Below are 17,096 nucleotides of genomic sequence, written 5' to 3' on the forward strand. Positions count from 1 at the left end.
AGGAGGACACCCCACTCCTTGGTAGAACGTGCTCCCCGACGGCCACGGGCAGGGGCCCCTTGGCTCTGTCCCTGCAGGGAGGAGTGTGCCCTCCACTCAGGGAGGCCAGGCCACAGCCGCCTCCAGCTCCGGGCCCTCAGGACCACCCGGGCCGGGGGGCTGAGGCCCCGCTCCACAGCAGCCCCCGTCACCCAGTGGCCAGAGCGGGCCTGCAGGCCCCGGCGCCTCTGCCCGTGGCTCAGGATGGGCGCTGGGGGTGGAGGCCTGCGCCAAGTCAGCTTCCTCGGCCCCTCCGTCATGGGTGACAGGCACCCTGTGCTTGAGAGGCTCTGTGCCCACCCCTGCCTCTTCCCTTTGTCTCCCGTGCTGGCTAAGGAAGGGGCAGGAGGCCTGGAGGGAGGATGCTCTTGCTCACACCAGCACCCACGACGGTGAGAACGAAATCTCCGTTGCTTCGAAGCCAGGCGCTTCATGGTGTTCTACTCTCGCAGCCTGCCTGGACGAAGACACCCTTCAAGGGCATTCCCCCTCTCGCCTTTCCAACACGCCTCTGCATTTCTAAATCTCTGCATCTCTATTGTCTTAGCGTCTGCTGTCTGGACAACCTAAACTGACATTTCTTTCCAGCGACCAACCAGTACATTGATTGGGTGTCCTGTGTTTCTCCGTGGGCATCTGTGTCATCACCAAACACACACACACAAACCCTGCCAACAAACAAAACCCAGAATAAAATGCTTTTTCCCCATTCGATCCCATCTGGTTCATCACCTTATTTTTGCAGTTGTCTTGGTAACTTTATCCATCTTCATTTTAATACATTCTCATTACAGGTGACAATTCTCAAAACCCTAAGTTTTAGACTTGTAATTTTCGAGTGTTTCTGGTTGGCCTCACTCTCATGCTAACATCATTAAAGGCGTGTCGGCAGTGGCTCTGGGAAGGAGCAGAATGAGGAGGTGCTGTGGTCCACGCAGTCATGCAGCCTTGAGGATTTTGGGGGTTTTGTTTGCTTTTTTAAGTAGCCTCCACACGCCAGCACGGAGCCCAGTGCAAGGCTTGAACTCACAACCCTGAGATCAAGACCTGAGCTGAGATCTAGGGTTTGACCTTTAACCGACTGAGCCACCCAGGTGCCCCCAGGCTTGAGTTCCGATCCCAGCCTTATCACCCACCGGGTGAGACCTTGAAAGGGTTACTTGACATTCTCGAGCCTCGGATTCCATCTGCTGTAAACCGAGGGTAATATAATGTAAATTAAAATGTTGTTGGCAAGATCTAAAAGCTATGTACAGTGACTGGCACGCTACTAATACTATTTCTCTGGGAAGGTTTCAGTGCCGTGCTGCTGTCATCTAGGATGAGCTGGTTTTGATAATATTCAACTCTGGCCTTTTCTATGGTTAAGGTGTACTAGAAGTTTTTTTAAATTTTGGCTATTATATTTCTTCCTCTAAATTTTGGGGCCTATCTCATTTTTGGACCTGTGACCAAATAACTTCACATAAGAGAAGAAAATGAAAAAGCCCTGATTTGATTTTTTTTGTGCTATAGTATCATTCTCATTTATTTTTCCAACCTTAACCTGAACAAGTGGAGTCATCAAATGGAGATTTCTTGGTAAAAGTTAAACATTCACATGCTTAAATACAGGAATTTGGTTAATAGTCAATGAAAAATAGGTAAATGTCCCACAGAGGGATAGACCCAAGTCCTTAGAGACAGATTTTTAAGAATTAAATCTTGTTAGACTTATTGAATCACTATATTGTATGCCTGAAACCAATGCAACATTGTATGTCAATTAAACTTATGCGTGAAAAATAATAATAATGAAATCTTGCTAACCAGAAAGCTCTTCCAGAGTGAGGGAAAGAAACACTGCCCCAGCATTGAGAGCAGGCCTGGCACCCATCCCTAGGGTTGGGTGCCTTCCTGTTGAAAAATTTCATAGAACAGCAGCATCGGACTGTGGAGGCCAAGAAAAATCAAGGCCATCCCACCTCAAGTTTAGCATTAGCACAAGTACAGCCATCTTAGGCCCCTGTGAATAAGAGCTGAACTTTATAGGAAAAACTGCAGAATGTCCTCAATGTCCTCGTAGGGAATCCCATATCAGAAAGACAAGAGAGCCCACCCCCGTGGTAGAAAGCCCCATATTAGAATGAGAACAGAGCTCAATGCCCTTGAAAGCCCCATATCAGAATGTTAACAGAACCTGAGAAATTCCTCCACCCCTTCTGGAGGTCCCCTAGACCAGCCTATAAAAAACCCAGCTGTAACCCACTTCGGGGTCCAAGTCTCTGCTCCGTGGTGTGGAGTATACTTGGACCCAAGCTCCAGCTTGTACATAAACCCTCGTGCACTTGCATCGTTGTCGGCTTCTCAGTGGTTTCTCGGATTCGCAATCTTGGGCACAACAGGACAAGGTCAGTCTGTGACTGTCATGGATCGAGACAACAAGACCACCCCGTAATCAGGTCTGAACACTACAAAACCATGAACATCATCCAAACCGCAAAGACGCCCCAGCATCCCTCCTATCCTGCCTAAGACAAGTGGCTGCTAGATCTTTAGGAAACACAGCACCAGCCTTGCTCTACTCTCCTTCTCTCTAGATAAGATCCAGTCATAGATTCGTACCCGCTTCCTGACAGCACTCGATCCAAAGCAAAGCCCCATTTCCTTGAGCCTTCTCCAAACGAGTCTTGACACAAAGTCCGGCTCCTGTCATGAACCCTTCCTAACCTGACGGAGATGTCCATGGTGCACAGTCTCCCTGGCTGTGGAGGTGAACCCAACTGGTCCAACCACACAAGTGTTGTCACTGGTCTTTGGCTGGGGGGCTTCGGTGTTCTAGTAGATGACCTACCAATGGGATTACTGTGTCCCCTGCATCCATTCATTTGTTCATACATTTGTGTATTTATTCTATGCACGTTTTTAGAGTGCCGGCTTTGTGCTGGAGCCTCTGCTGCACATTGGGGGACGTGAGATGGATTATACGCTGCTGTCCGTGGAAGCGGTCTCGGCAAGATGAGAACTACCTGTATTACATACACGTCATAGGTCAGCCACTGCACCAGCTGCCTTACACAGGTGACCTCTGGTCCTTACCCTCCTAGGTAAGGGTTATTTCAGTCCTACAGATGAGAAAACTCAGGCTCAAAGGTTAAATAAACACTGTTAGAAAGAGGCAGAAGCGGGATTTACATAGCTCCAAAGTCCATGTGCTCTTTCTCTCTCTCTAGCAGGTTACAGAACAGAAGGTTTACCTGCTGTAACAGGAGTAAAGTTACCAGCTAGTAACTACTAGTTTGAGAGGAATTCCCAGAGAAAAGTATTTTGAGTGGTATTTTATTGCATCTTAAATTGATAAAGTCACTATCATGATCTCACAGAAAGACCACTTAGATGTCCTGACACAAAACCTGTTAGTATCTTTGTAAATTAACTTCTGGTCTTCTGCATTTGCATAATTAGCATGTATTGCTCTGATCAATATGTAAGCTTGTGGGCGTGGGTGTGGTAGTGGTGGAGGGACAGAAAGGAAGAGCATCCAGACGGAGGGAGCAATGGGTGCAAGGACAGGCAAAGATGCTAGAAGTTGGGAAATAATCACTTTGAGCCTTATTATTAACCATGTGCATTCTTAAAGTACACTGCGTCATGAAAATCTCTTGAACACAGAAAGAAGTGTAATAAAAGCAAAGAGGAGGGACTTGGCCAATAAGGAGGTCAGAACCAGGGATGAATGTGTCAGCGTTGATTCTGCATCACTCAGGCGGAGCCACTTTCCCTGGTGAACTGAGCCCCATGCTGCAGAGAGGATAAGCTCTTCATAGCCGGTTCTCTCGTGGCTCCCACCCCCTCGCACTGATCCCAGCTCAGTAAGTAACCTCCCAGCTTGTTCCCTGACTCCAAGGAAGCTGCGGGATGGTTTTGCATTTCTAGGATTTGGGATCTGACATCTGTGTAGATTAAGGCGAGTCACTCATCCGTTCCCTGTGATACTCCTTCCTACAGCAAGAGCAGTAGTACTTGCCCTGCCTCCCTCGGGAGCTGCTGAGAGAATCAGATTAGAAACCTGAAACAGCTTCATCGGAGTCCAGGTCATCCCCCCGAGAGGTTACAAGGTTTTTTTGGCATTCCTTTAGAATGACCCAGTTAAAAATGCCTGTTTTTCCAGAAGGTGCCTTAAAGAGTGACCCCGAGGGAGGGAATTTCCACACCACGGTAGAGGTGAGAGGTGGAGCTCCCAGGAGACGTGCTGTGCACATAACTGCCTCATTTCACCCTAAAAAGATTGGCCACATGTAGAATATAACAAAAATGATGCCCAAAACTCTCTTTCTTATTCAAAGAGGATTTATGTGTGTTCAGGACTAAGAAGTCATGTGCTCCAACCTGTTGTCGCCACTCATCCCCTTTCCGTGTAGTTAACGACAATGATTCCGTAGCACACCGGTCAGCCCAGGCTGCCATACCCAGCACCACAGACCGAGACCCTATACAACACACTTATTTTCTCACAGTTATGGAGGCTGGGAAGCCCGAGATCCAGATGCAGCTGATTGAATTTCTAGTAAGTGCTGTCTTTGTGGTTATGTCCTCACGTGGCCGAGAATAAGAGGGAGGGCGAGTATGAGCGTGAGGGAGCATGAGCTCGTGTCTCCTCTCTAAGAGCATTAATCCCATCATGTGGAGCCCATCCTCCTGATCTCATCTGACCCTAATCACCTCCTGGAGGAGGCTGCACCTCCAGATAACATCACATTGGTGGGGTAGGGCTTCAACATAGGAATGTAGGGGGGACACAAACACTGAGTCCCTAACACGGAGTCCCACCTCTGATGATGCATCTGAAGTTGTCGACTGTATGTTTTACCCACACAGAGTGGGGTAGGGGGAGGGCGTTTTAACAAGTGTGCAGCAGAGAATGCACTTTGAGCTTTCCTGTTTCTAACCCTTAGATCCAAAGCAATGCACACTCCACACACTCCACACACTCTGAAGGCGTGAGTATGGGCCTTTTGTGAACACTTCACAAGCCTTCACACTGCCATGGGTGGCGTGTTGGACCCGGGCTGGTGGCATTACCGTGTAACGCGGTTGCTGCTTTATTCATGGAATCAGGGCAGGTTCCAGCACGAGATAGAAGGCAAAGATGAAGTAAAGGCAGAAGAAAGCTGAGCCTCTCAAATACCTCTTATAAATAACACAATTATTCTGGCCAAACCACATTCTCTTTAAACCCTGTAACTCCTAGTCAAAAATCTCAAATTAAACCTAGTTTAGATTTTCTTTTTTTATTTTTTAAATTAAAAAAAAAATTAAATACCATCATTCTACTCTCTTTTTATGATTTTTTTAGATTCCACATATAAGTGATATCATATACTACTTGTCTTTTCTCTAACTTATTTCACTTAACCTAATGTTTTCAAGGTTTATCTATGTTGTTGCACATGGCAGGATGTCCTCCTTTTCATGACCGAATAATATTCCATCATAAATATATATCATACCTTCTATATCCATTCATCTGTTGATGAGCACTCAGCCTGTTTCCATATGTTGGGTCTTGTGAATAGCACTGCAATAAACAGGGGAATGCACGTGTCTTTGAGATCCTGTTTTCATTTCCTTTGGGTATACACCCAGAAGTGGGATTGCTGGGTCATATGGTAGATCAGTTTTTAAGTTTTGAGGAAGCTCCATATTGTTTCCCATTAAATTATGTGGATAATTTTTATTATAATAAGATAATTAGTGATTTTGCTGAAATAAAGGTAAACAAAGAAAAATGGTCTTAAAGAATGGACATTAATCATTTATAAACAATTAAGTATATAACTTATAGTGATATAAACTATTAAAAATATAAATATACCTATTTATCATTTACAGGTCACAAATGTCTATTTTATTACTCATCCACACATCACTAGGCCTCCCGGACTGGGCCGCTGATAACAGAACACCCAGATTTATGCAATAATAATTAAGTTCATTCATCCTTACTCAGATACAGAGCATAGCTTCACACAACTGTTTATTTTGTTCTTAATAGTACATATTTGTTAAGATGGGGGAATAGAACATATATTTTTGAACAGTCCTTAGCTCACATTATATTTTTACAATATTTAGATACACGATATGGGGGTCTCTACTTTTTTTTTTTTTTTTTAATTTTTATTTATTTATGATAGTCACACAGAGAGAGAGAGAGAGAGGCAGAGACACAGGCAGAGGGAGAAGCAGGCTCCATGCACCGGGAGCCCGACGTGGGATTCGATCCCGGGTCTCCAGGATCGCGCCCTGGGCCAAAGGCAGGCGCCAAACCGCTGCGCCACCCAGGGATCCCCCGGGGGTCTCTACTTTTATTCTTGCCCTGGGCCTAACCATTATTTGGGGCAGGATAGCTGGACCTCATTCTTGTCTTCAGAAAACTCCTAGCTCCAGTCTTGAATTTTTCTCCAATTATGTGTCATTTCTTCTCTTTCCATCACCATCTATTCCTACTAGCACTTCTGGTTTTCAACCAGCAGGAAGCCATCCATTCCAGAAAGTCTAACACTGGATCCACTCCTACCACCTCTGGTAGCTTCCAGACTCCTTGGTCAGGTGATGCTGGCCTTCTGACCACTGCTGCTTGCTGCAGAGTTTTGAGGCCTCATATTGGAGGGCCAAGCCCAAGATAATCACGTTGGGGCTGTATGTGCATGCCTGCATGTGTGTCTGTGTGTGCGTGTCTGTTGGGATGGGGATGTGCATGGCATAAAGGTACAAATGAAGAAAGGACAATGAAGAGGAAAAAGTGGAAATAAGATGTACAAAATGATAATTATGGATATTTGTTTGTATTGAAATTTCAAAAAGAAAACCAATAATGAGGGGATCCCTGGGTGGCTCAGCAGTTCAGTGCCTGCCTTGGCCCAGGGCATGATCCTGGAGTCCTGGGATCGAGTCCTGCATTGGGCTCCCGGCATGGAGTCTGCTTCTCCCTCTGCCTGTGTCTCTGCCTCTCTCTCTCTCTCTCTCTCTCTCTCTCTCTATCATGAATAAATAAATAAAATCTTAAAAAGAAAAGAAAAGAAAACCAATAATGAGCATAGTGTTCTGAGGGTAATAACAAAGTGGCAGTGCAAGCCATGTCTTCATCAGTAGTCATCAGAAGCTCATTTTGAGAACTACAGATATTAAAAATCAGAATTTTTTAAAAGATTTTATTTATTTATTTATGAGACACACAGAGAGAGACAAAAACACAGGCAGAGGGAGAAGTAGGCTCCCTGCAGGGAGCCCAATATGGGACTTGATCCCGGGTCTCCAGGATCAGGCTCTGGGCTGAAGGAGGCGCTAAACCACTGGGCCACCCAGCTGTCCCTGTGTTTTGACTGGTGAAGAAATGAAGCAATACTGAAAGTTTCCAGGGACAACTCACAAAATCTCTGTAAACCGAAGCTTGCTTTCTTAGTGTGTCATCAAAAGAGCCAACCGCCAGTGTGGAGGAAGGGTTGAACATCCTCACTTGGTATGACCACATGACCTTACCTATTTTGGAATTTGAAGAATTACAAGTTACAGAAATTTATTAAGCTCACAAGTATAGAAGAAGAATGAATGTAAGTAAGATGTGATGAAGCACCTGGTTAAAATGATGTAACAAGATCTGAATCTGCAATGTTTGGGTAAGGTAAGAACGGTTATTCGTAACTGTTCATTGAAGCTGGACTGGGCTAAGCAGGATATTAAGGATATTAAGCAGTCATCGGAAGCTCATTTTGAGAACTACTAATATTAAAATCAGAATTTTTTTTTAAGATTCTATTTATTTATTCATGAGAGACACAGAGAGAGAGGCAGAGGACACAGCAGAGGGGGAAGCTTAAGGATATTAAGATAGAGGCGGCAGCTATTGTGAGAGAGAACACTGATCTGAAATTGAAAACTACAGGTGTCCAAAAATTAGTTGGCTATGACAAGTAAAAGGAGGATTTGGGGAAGAAGAGGACTTTTTGGAGACAGCTGTTTGTGTGCTATGTCTTACCTTCTAAAGGGAAAGGATAAGTGGGGCTTCCCCCTCATCTCGACTGAAAAGGATGCCCTATAAGGAGGTCACTGAGAGCTTCCTGAGGTCATTGTGAGCTCACAGCGGCTATGTGGGAACCCTACCTGAAGACACGAAGAGCACAGCTCTAGGTGCTGATGGATGGGCTGAAGGATAAGTGTCCTAGGATTGGTCTATACCCTTGGGGCTGTAGTGGAAAAATACCTCTCTCCTTTTTTAAGAGAGAGAGAGAGAGAGCAGGGGAGGGGCAGAGGGAGAAGGATGCTTCCACTTGTCAGCGGTGGACTGCAGGCAGCATATTCCACACAGGGGAAGTGTTGGGCTACAGCAGTCTCGGCGCCAAGAAACCCCCTGGGTGGACACACAGGGCTCAGCAAAGGGAAGCTAAGGATGCAGTCAAGTTCCCAGGATCTAGGCACCAAGGCGAAATAGGGATGTGCCCAAAAGAATCAAGGGAACCTCAGAAAGACCCCCCTGGTGGCGGAAGTTTCCTGAGCAATAAGTGAATGTGCTCATCAAAGGAGAGGCCAGTTCCAACCATCTGCCAGGCTCTGAGAGTTTAGCCCAGTTACGATCGTGCCAGTCCAGTAAGGACTGTCCTGCTTCCCTTGCCCTTCTCTCCTCTCACTCTCCCACGCCCGCGTTGGCCATGTCAGAGGCAGCAGGTGCCTATGACGGGGAGCAGAGAGAAGGGGAGGAGCAGCCAACCACACTCCTTCCCGGCTTCAGCCTTGCTCCTGGCAGCAGCGCCCTGGGAGCAAGGGAGAGGTCTCGCCTTTGAATGAGAATCAGGCATCCTGATTCTGAACGAGACTTGTCAACTTTTATTATTCGCACTGCGACATATTTAAAGGTATTTAAAAATATAAAAGAAGGATCTTCTGAGTTGTCATTTAGGAACAGGGAAAAATGATAATAAAACAACAGCAAAATAAGGACTGGAGGAGACAAAAAATAGAGTTGCTTTATAATCGTATCCCATGAGGCGTTCTTGGTCAATGTACCAGTGACGGTTGGTTAGCGTGGCTCTAGACGTTACATGCCTTCGATATGTGATTTGAACAACTTTTTACGCTTTCTTAATGTGATCCTTTTTGCTTGGTTACTCGGGCTAAAACCTTGGAACTAAGGAAGATTCAGGCTCTGTGGGCCCTGACATCCTAGGGGTCCTGTTAAAGAAAAGGATTATAAAATCACAAGTATGACATTTCTAGTGCTCATCGCAAATGCCTGGAAAAATGTCCTTCCAGGTGAGTGGCCTTGAGCTCCAGCTTCTTTATCTTCGCGGAGTATCGAGCTCTCTCTAGAAGTCAGCTTTTCTCTCTCTTGTCCTATCATCCAAACTATCAGCAAATCCTGTCAGCTCCACTTTTAAAATATACCCCAAATCCCATTACATGACAATATGTCACTAATCCTAGGCCGACACACCACCCTTTCTCACCTGGACTAACTTCTCACTTGTAACTTGTCTTTGGGAGTCCACCTTTCTACCCCTTGCACACTCAATAGTTAAAGTCATCTTGTGAAAAGATAAATTAGATTCTCACATTATTTCTCTTCTACGATGAATTCCTATCAAATTTTGGGGGAAACCCTAAGTCCCGTGTGGTTCCCATGCCTTATGGGACACTCCAAGATCTGGCCCATGACTGTTTTCTGCTTCATCTCTGTCATTCTCCCTGCTACCTGTGATGCTCCTGCCAGGGCGGCATTCTTTAACTTTTTCTTTTTTTTTTTTTTTTTTTTAAAGTAGGCTCCAGTGTGGAGCCCAACATGGGACTTGAACTCACGACCCTGAGATTAAGACCTGGGCTGAGATGAGGAGTCAGATGCTCAGCAGAAGGAACCACCCAGGCGCCCCCTGCCATAGTGCCATTCTTGTTCCTCATCACACCAAGCCATTTTCACTCCAGGGCCTTTGAATTTGCTGTTTCCTTTGCCTGAAATATCCTTTTTTTATTTTATCTTATAGTTTGCATTTCAGATTTCACCTCCTTAGAGAAGCCACCCCTGAGCAACATATCTAAAGGAGCCCAAACACGCGCACGCACTCATACATCATACATGCATGCACACACTACGAACCGATTTCAGTCTCTACTTCCTAATGCTGCTTTAATTTCTTCACAGACTTAACATGGTTCACGAGGCTTTAATTACTTCAAGTTCATTGTAGATCTCTCTTACTCCCCTATGAGGCAAAGACTTTATCTCATCTAATGCTGCGTCCAGGCTTGACTAAGGTGCTGTTTCAGCACATGGAGAATGCTCGAATATATATGGGGAGCTAATGAGTACCAGTCCTAAATGCATTCTGAGATGGAGACTTTCCATGGATGCAGACGAATTCATTTCCAATAATCTCTTCTGGGGAGATTTCACTGCAATGAGAGCTTCCTCTAGTTCTTCCTTCTTAAATTAGAGGCGATCAGAGTTTAGTGTGGAGAAAGCATGAAACATGGTGTTCCATCCATAAATATTCAAAGATGAGTGAAGCTCAGCTTCTTTTTTTTTTTTTTTTTTTTTTTTTTTTTACAGTTTATATTCTAAATAGGCATGGATTGTCCTTCCAAAAAAGTCCAAGTCCCCATGATGGGGACCAGACTTACTTGAGGGCTAGGGTTTGTCTGGTGCCTCCGGCCAGAGTATAAGTTAGTGGTCATTCAGATCTAAAGGATGCCCTAAATAGACGACTGCTTTGCTTACATCTTTCTGAACTTGCCTTATGATAACTGGCCATGTGTGATGTTGCTAGAAAGAGCGTGCAACCCCCAAAGGACAAGCCTTCCTGCTGCTTCCAGGTGCTGGGAAATCCTAGCACAGGCAGCAAGGGAACCACATCTATTGAGTGGCTACTGGGTGGAGCAACGAGGAAGAATATTGAATTCTGTGATTTCTCACTGTGAGGACCCCCTATGCTTATGTGGAGACACTCCCATATCATAGCAGCTGCACTATGATGCCCTAACCAACGACATATGCGTGCCAAGGAAACACATGAAAAAGGTGACCAGAATAGGATTGTTCTAGTCTGAGCTCTCCAGAGAAACAGACCCGGTGGTGAACTAATAAACAGTCCTTTATTTCAAGGACTTTGGTGGCACACGCAGTTGTGGAAGCCGTGAAGTCCCACCACCTGCAAGCTGGAGAACTGGGAAGGCCACTGGCGTAGTTCCAGTCTGAGTGCAAAAGACTGGTGTCCCGGCTCAAAAACAGTCAGGCAGAGAGCAAATCCCCCCTAACCCACTCCTTCTGTTCTGCTTCGGCCTCAGCCGCGGGTTGGATGAGGTCCACCCACATTCGGGAGGGCAGTCTGCTTTCCTTAGTCTACAGATTCACATGTCAATCTCATCCAGAAACACCCATCAGACACACCCAGAAAGCATTTAACCCAGTATCTGAGCACCCACCCTGCCCCATGCCCCGTGTCCCAGTCAGGTTGATACCTGAAATTAAGCAGCACAAATATTGAGGTGGAGGCTCCTTGAAGAAAATTTCAAGGATGGTTTTGAAAGAGGAGAGACTTTCCTAAAGAAAAGCGATGGGGGATTCCCTCCACCTTTAATGTCTTTCAACAATTCTTTATTTTTTTTTAAGATTTTATTTATTTATTCATGAGAGACACAGAGAGAGAGGCAGAGACACAGGCAGAGGGAGAAGCAGGTTCCATGCAGGGAGCCCAACATGGGACTGAATCCCGGGACCCCAGAATCACGACCTAACCACAGGCAGATGCTCAACCACGAGCCACCCAGGAGCCCCCCTTTCAAGAATGCTTTCCTACTTCTGGTTGTGCAAAGTCCTTCCATGATAAAACTTCCCTAATCTTTACCATGGAGAGCAGGCCCACTCCCTGCCCAGTGCTTCTTCTGTACCTTATTCATAGCTTTCCTGTACCGTGCTAAGTGTACCATTTTACTATTGCACCTTACATGGCTTTGTGCTCTCAACTTTGCAGGCTTTCTGTATAACCAGCAGCGCATGGCACACGCAAGTGCTCTGCGTGCCACAGAAGTGCTGGCCAACGAGTCAGGAACAGAGACCGCAGGTGTAGAAGTGTTCCCAGGTGGAGTTGAAGAATGGAGTCCTGGCCCCTCTATTTGTTTTATGTGCCTCAGGATATGTGTCTGGGTCTGAATCAGGACTCAGACTTTTATCAACTGGTTGGACAAATTACTTAACTCTTTGTGCTTCAATTTTCCTCATCTGCAAAACAGAGAAGAATAATAGTAATTGCCTTTATAGGGCTGTTGACTTAATAGATAAATGAGTTAATAATATATGAAGAGTAAGAGTGGCTGGAGCATAGTACACATTTAATTAATCTCAGCCACCATTGCTACTCGTGTTATTGTCACTATATATTCATCACACTTTACAAAACCATTGATTTATTTTTCTGCTCTTTAATCGCACCCTATGTTCTGAGAGCAGAGTCGTACGTAATATGCTACCTGCCCAAAGCCTTGCAGTGCTCCCGGCATATAGCAGGTACCGTCCTCCTGATTGTTGAATGAATGGCTTGGGCGGATGTGAGGGTGAAGGAAGTACCCTGGGAAGATGGCAGACGGTTCTCCTGGTCTGTTTATGCTGTGGGTATGTGTTTTGCTGGAAAATGTGGGGTGGAAGAAGCAGAGCTGTGCCCGGGGTGGGTTATAATATGCTCAGCAAGATAAACTGAGCGCAGTCCACATTTGGGAGAGGACTTTCAGGGGCAGCCCTATGGGCTTTTCTTATTTCCTCTCTCTTGGCCTGCAATTTGATGTTTAACTGACCTTCACGCACAAAATCCTACTAATGAATTCAACTCATCTTTGAACAGAAGGTGATAAAAGTAATACTGCGCATCGGGAAAGTAGGGGAATTAATGAAGTAATTAACCTTAGTCAGCATGTTATGTGACCCTGGCCCAAGGAACAGATAATAAAACCAGGGAAAATGCCTGAACCGAAGGAGAGTTTATGATCAGTGGGAAAAGGGGAGGATACTTAAAAGCCATAGTGAAAGGGCAGCACCATAAGAAGCTCTATGGGGCTAGTGCTCAGGGATCGCCCCCACTGAAAGGTTGTGGGTTGAAATTTGGGCTAATGGCATGCGGGGCATTGCAAAGGCGGTTTTGATGGAGGAAAAGTAGCACTTCTTGTTTTGTTTTGTTTTTTTCTTTTCTCTTTCTCCTTTACTCTCTCTCTCTCTCTGACTCCTCATCTCTTCCTGCCTAGCATCTTATTTAGCTTCCACTACTGGAAGCTCCTTGGAGCAATCCCCTCCTGTGTGATTGTCTATCCTCTGGCCCCCGTGCTTCAAGAGGAACAGCCTGGAGTTAGTGCAATTCAGGAAAGATCTAGAGATTCAGGTGGCCCAGTGGGACCTCTCCTTGACCACCCTGCCTCCGTCAGCGGGTATGAAGCCTGTAGCCAAGGGCTCCGTGCACTCCTGGTGGGACCCCCACCTTCCATCCATCCACATGCAGTACTCTCTGCCTCAACTCCTTTATCTTCCTTGAGAGCATCAGCACTGGGCTGGAGTTCCAAGCACCGAGGCAGGATAGCTGACCGGGAGGTGCTTTCCTGTCTAACCCGCCCTCTGCTATTAGATGTGTTAGAACCAGCAGGGTCCAGTGGACATTTTTTACTCTTTCCTAAGCATACACAACAGTCTATCTTGAGTACTATGACCCATAAGACCTGGTTTGCCCTGGTTGCACCGGGCCGGGCAAATGAGTAGGTTCCCTGCCCTCATGTGGTCCAAGCGGATAGCCGTGGAAACCAATGAAAGCAAATGAAACCACTGCAGTGACTGGTGCTGAGATAAGAGTTCTCGGGTTAGACCAGAAGCACAAAGGGAAGAGGAATACACTGCCGGGAACTGGAGAATCAAGAGAAGCTTCGCAGTCCAGGTGACGTCCTGGAGGGTGGGAGATATTTGCCGGGTAGATGAGGCACTCAGGTCAGCAGAAGGCTGTAGGACCAAGAAGCTGCAACAACATACCAAGTGCAGTGTGCTGGCAGAGAGCGGGGCTGAAGGAATGGGGAAGGGCAGAGGGTTACAGGTTTTTGTGGCTAAGAAGTCTGGCCTGACCTCTGGCAGCCGGGAAAGCCTGAAGGGGATGCAGCAGAATGGGAACACTTCGACTCATTTATTTATTCACTGTTTTATAGGATACATGTGTTTGGAACATGTTATGTGCTGGGCATTTTTCCAGGCATTAGGGGAACATCAATAAACTATGTGATAAAAATCTCTGTCCCTGTGGGGTTGACTTTCTACTGGTGGGAAACCATCAATATTATCATTTAAAGGCTGGTGTGTGCCATGGAAAAATAAAGAGCAGATTAAGGGGCTCGGTCGTGCTGGGGTGGACAAGGAAGAGCTGCAGTTCAAAATCGGGTGGTCCTTCAAGATTTGAAGAAACTGGAGGAAGTGATGCAGATGGGGTGGGAGGGGTGGGAGGAGAAGGTGTGGCAGGCGGAGGAAATCGGGGTTCACCGGCCTCAATCTGGGAGCAAGCCAGGCCTGTGTGAAGAATCCTGGAGGCCTGGGGGGGCTGGAGTCAAGTAAACTAAGAGCCGCGTAGGTGAAGATGAGATCAGGGGTGTAACTGGAGGGGGGTCATGGGCTCTGCAAGGCCTTATCGACCACTATAGGGACTTAGGTTTATATTGCAGTGAGATGAGCAGCCATTAGGGAGAGAGAGGGAGGGAATGGGAAGACAGAGAGACAGACAGAGAGAGGGAGCAAGTGCACACGAGCATGAGAAAGAGTGAACAGAGGGTGGTAAGAGCCAACTTAAAATTCAGAGGGATCCTTGGGCTCCTGAGCTAGGCACAGTCTGCAGTGTAAGGTCCAGAGCAGAATCAGCAAGGCCAGTAAAGAGGCTGTTGGGATACTCTAGACAAGTGATGATGGGGTTTGGACCAGAGGGGGTAACCATGAAAGAGATGGGACGTGGTGGATTCTGGATATACCCAGATTTTCATTGTAGAATTATCAGTTTTATAGTGTAGAGGATAAGATTTTACTTGGGGCTAACATTTATTGAGTGCTTGTTGTATGCCAGGTACCCATCGAAACGCTTCCCACGTGTTTACTCATTTCTTTCCCACAGCCATCCAGTGAGAGAGGAATCGTTATTATTCTCCCCTCTACGTATGAGGGGAATGAAGCAGAGAAATAATGGTGGGATTGGGAAAATCAGATCATTCCAGGCATGAGACAATAAGGGTCTGAGTGAATGCTATCACATTGGAAATGAAGGGGGAAATCAGGCTATGAAGTGGGCGTGGGAGGGAGAAGATAATATTTTCCATCCTTAGTTAGTTTATTTCTTTCTTCCTGAGCAGGGCATCGTAGAAGTGACCATTAAGAAGGTGCAGACAGCTTGAGTCTCTTCTCTGGACAAAAGACTTTTGGCCACATTTTCTCTGTAAAGCTGGGAGAGAGGTTTATTGTTTGCAGAGCCATCATGTTGATTCATGGGGGGCAGATAGTTGGAAATAACTGCAGCGTAAATATATCTTTCCACTGAGAGAGACGATGGAAACGTAAACGTTGAGAGGGCTGAGGGGAGGTTTTTATAACGTGTTTTAATTTCTTTCCCTTCCCACTTTCTGCTAAGTGAGTTTCTAAAGGAGGGGTCTAATTTCTTTCTTGTCCCTGGAACCATAGGCAATGACAATTTGCAAGTCTGGATTGACTGGAAATGAGTCTTATTAATGAAGTTGTCAGCACGAAGGTGGCAGAAGGAGATCGTGTGCCAGGTGACGTTTTGGATTCAGAAGGAAGAGACCTAGATTCTAACTCCAATGCCGAGGCTCGCCTTATAAAACAAAGACCTTATGCCTCATTTATAAAACAAAGACCATAAGAGACAGCAATAAGGACGGATGCTTCCAAGGCTTTTTTAGGATGAGGAAGATGCTAAATAAATGAAAGGTACATAATGAAAAACGAAAATCTCATATTAGGAACCTTTGAAGGGAGAGAGTTAAAGTTATTTACTTGAACTCAAGGGGATTTTTCTGCTGCATTTACCATCTTGACAGTTTGCCCAAAGAAAGGGATACGGCAGTTAGAAGTTATTAAGATTTACAAACGTCATTTGTCATCACAGCTGGAGACTCAATAACAGCCTCTCAGTCTGGGCTGCACTTTAAGGTTTGCCCTCATCTTCTCTGGGCATCAGCTGTAGTTTCAAAGACTCCTTCCTTAAGATTTCTTTGTTCCTGGGAATGTTGACTGTGTTTTAGTGCGATCCGTGTTCCTAGTGCTGCATTAAATCTCCATTTCATGCCCTCAGGCATGCTTGGAAATATATTCCAGATAGCTCAAAGACGGTGACCTGGGCCATGTTGAAAAGTAACCTACATAACCTACACCGAAATGACTGGATCATCGACATTCCCCTGGACTCGTTGATAGACTAAGGATGCAGAGATTGTCCAGTTGCATCACTGATGGGACCAAATAGACCGTGATTTGCAATAAATACATTTAAGTATTTATTTATTTGTATTTCTATGGGAGCAGGTAAGCATAAAGATATTACCATAAACCAGAAGTGCTCGTCCTAAATTAAATTGCAATTTGAAGATAGTCTAGAATATGGGGAATTCTTAAGCCATTTATATGCTAACTTGCTTTTTAAATTATTTTTTTAAATGTCTCATTTCATGGCAGTTTAAGCAGAAATGGTTTCTTAGTGGCCATCTGGTCATTTTAAACCGTGTTCAAAGAAGAAATCTTGACATGTTGTACTCACGTTTTATGGCTGAAAAAGGCTGTTTAAGGTCATCTCATCTTGGAATGTCAGAATCTCTAGGTTAGGAGTGACATGGAATTATTTGAATTTCCTTCTCAATACCCAGCACGAGCATTTCCAGTGCCAGGGAACTCATTATTTCCCAGAGGAATCTATTCTCTCATTAGAATTTTAGACAGATCTTCTTTCTATTGAATCCAAATTCATCTGCCTCTAACCCTCGGGTCCTTGTTGCAGCCATCGGGACTGAGCAGTTCG

General features: G+C 45.6%; 1 long non-coding RNA gene across 2 annotated transcripts; it reads left to right on the forward strand.

The window, feature by feature from the left end:
* Positions 1–3,592: 3,592 nt before the first annotated feature.
* On the forward strand, positions 3,593–16,641 carry LOC144281710 (uncharacterized). Of its 2 annotated transcripts, XR_013350133.1 has the most exons (4): positions 3,593–3,890; positions 4,384–4,585; positions 15,746–16,012; positions 16,377–16,641. It is a non-coding gene; the product is annotated as an uncharacterized LOC144281710 (long non-coding RNA). The 2 variants fall into 2 exon arrangements; XR_013350134.1 differs by lacking the exon at positions 4,384–4,585.
* The last annotated feature ends 455 nt before the right edge of the window (positions 16,642–17,096 follow it).

The sequence above is a fragment of the Canis aureus genome, chromosome 13 (assembly GCF_053574225.1).
Source record: "Canis aureus isolate CA01 chromosome 13, VMU_Caureus_v.1.0, whole genome shotgun sequence".
In the NCBI taxonomy this organism is placed as follows: domain Eukaryota; kingdom Metazoa; phylum Chordata; class Mammalia; order Carnivora; family Canidae; genus Canis; species Canis aureus.